At 44.6% G+C, this 2,255-nt stretch overlaps 1 long non-coding RNA gene across 1 annotated transcript; it reads left to right on the top strand.

Moving 5' to 3' along the window:
- Positions 1-600: 600 nt before the first annotated feature.
- LOC126999921 (uncharacterized) lies at positions 601-1,201 on the top strand. Its single transcript, XR_007753663.1, has 3 exons — positions 601-742; positions 815-1,008; positions 1,087-1,201. It is a non-coding gene; the product is annotated as an uncharacterized LOC126999921 (long non-coding RNA).
- Positions 1,202-2,255: the final 1,054 nt, after the last annotated feature.

Below are 2,255 nucleotides of genomic sequence, written 5' to 3'. Positions count from 1 at the left end.
GGTGCTGGGAGTGATGCGCGATGGAGAGCATAGTGTTGACAGGATGAGTATTACCGTTCCGCGACTCGGTGATGACGGCCTACTGATACCTGCTTCAGTGTGCTTCGAACGTGGATCGCTCTCTCTCTCTCTCTCTCTCTCTCTCTCTCTCTCTCTCTCTCTCTCTCTCTCTCTCTCTCTCTCTCTCTCTCTCTCTCTCTCTCTCTCTCACACACACACACACACACACACACACACACACACTCTCTCTCTCTCTCTCTCTCTCTCTCACTCTCTCTCTCTCACACACACACACACACACACACACACACACACACACACACACACACACACACACCACTCGTGTTAATGGAGAGGTGAGAGTTTACAATACCACCCCTCCTTAACACACACACACACACACACACACACACACACACACACACACACACACACCACTGGTGTTAATGGAGAGGTGCGAGTTTATTACACCACCCCTCCTTAACACACACACACACACACACACACACACACACACTCCACTGGTGTTAATGGAGAGGTGCGAGTTTATTACACCACCCCTCCTTAACACACACACACACACACACACACACACACACACACACCACTGGTGTTAATGGAGAGGTGCGAGTTTACTATACCACCCCTCCTTAACACACACACACACACACACACACACACACACACACACACACACACACACACACACACACACACACACACCACTGGTGTTAATGGAGAGGTGCGAGTTTATTACACCACCCCTCCTTAACACACACACACACACACACACTCCACTGGTGTTAATGGAGAGGTGCGAGTTTATTACACCACCCCTCCTTAACACACACACACACACACACACACACACACACACACACACACACACACACACACACACACACACTCCACTGGTGTTAATGGAGAGGTGCGAGTTTATTACACCACCCCTCCTTAACACACACACACACACACACACACACACACTCCACTGGTGTTAATGGAGAGGTGCGAGTTTACTATACCACCCCTCCTTAACACACACACACACACACACACACACACACCACTGGAGTTAATGGAGAGGTGCGAGTTTATTACACCACCCCTCCTTAACACACACACACACACACACACACACACACACACACACACACACACACACACACACACACACACACACACACACTCACACACACACTCGCTCGTTTCTTAAGTAAAATCACGATGTGCTTTTTTGCTTAAAGCATTTTTGCTTAAATAATAAACATTTTGATGTAAAACCTGCTTTGTTGAGACGAATACATGTTCCATTGTCCAATCTTATGTATTTGTCAGTGTTCTGATTGCAAACAAAAAAAATGTATTAAAATATTAAAACTGTCATTCACCTACACTCTTCGAAGCTGAAGTGTCATGGAGGCTGTGTTGCAGCGGCCTGAGTGACGTCATAAACTGGACCGTGGCTTAGGAGGGTCCCGGAAGGGGGTACTTTCCATTTTTTTCCTTGCTCTTTCTCACATTTAACGTGTGTAAAGAAACTTATTGGTTTACACACACACACACACACACACACACACACACACACACACACACACACACACACACACACTCAGGAAACCATTCGTTTATATGCTTAAATATGCCTTGAATATAATAAAGAAATAAAGGAATCAGAAGAGGAAACGGATATCTAAGTGAGCTTTAATTTGCTGATGACTTTTTTTTTTAGCGAGAAAAGTGGCGAATTGCAGGATATGACTGATTGACGCCAAGGAAAGTTCAAGAATAATAGTGCCATGAACGTTTTGTATCTTAACTTATTGTCACTCCTTTTTTTATATATTCTGACCCCTTGATTAATCTCTTGTGGGATTTACTATCAGATAAGATAACATTTTGACATTATTACAGACACATCAGATCATGATACTTTGATAAAATTAGATTAAGTTGGAACAGGCCTCGTAGAGGCTTCCCAATCAGGGATCACATCCAGAGAGTGAATCAGGTAATAGAGAAAACCGCTTGTTTGGCGTTCCCTGACCACGAGGAGGCCTTCGACTCAGTGAAACAATGACAGGGCTAAATGCTATTCGAGAGCAGAGCGCAAAGGAAATATTTTGTAGATACATATATAAAGATGGAGGAGCGACTATCTAACATTGTGCGGATACAGAAAATGCCCCAATAACAATTAAAACAACATCATCAACAAGGGTAGGCGGTGGCTGAGTGGTTAACGTGCGGGCCCT

The sequence above is a fragment of the Eriocheir sinensis genome, chromosome 17 (genome assembly GCF_024679095.1).
Source record: "Eriocheir sinensis breed Jianghai 21 chromosome 17, ASM2467909v1, whole genome shotgun sequence".
Classification (NCBI taxonomy): Eukaryota; Metazoa; Arthropoda; class Malacostraca; order Decapoda; family Varunidae; genus Eriocheir; species Eriocheir sinensis.
Note: the sequence above shows the minus strand (reverse complement) of the source record. Positions and strands in the feature narration are given on the sequence as shown.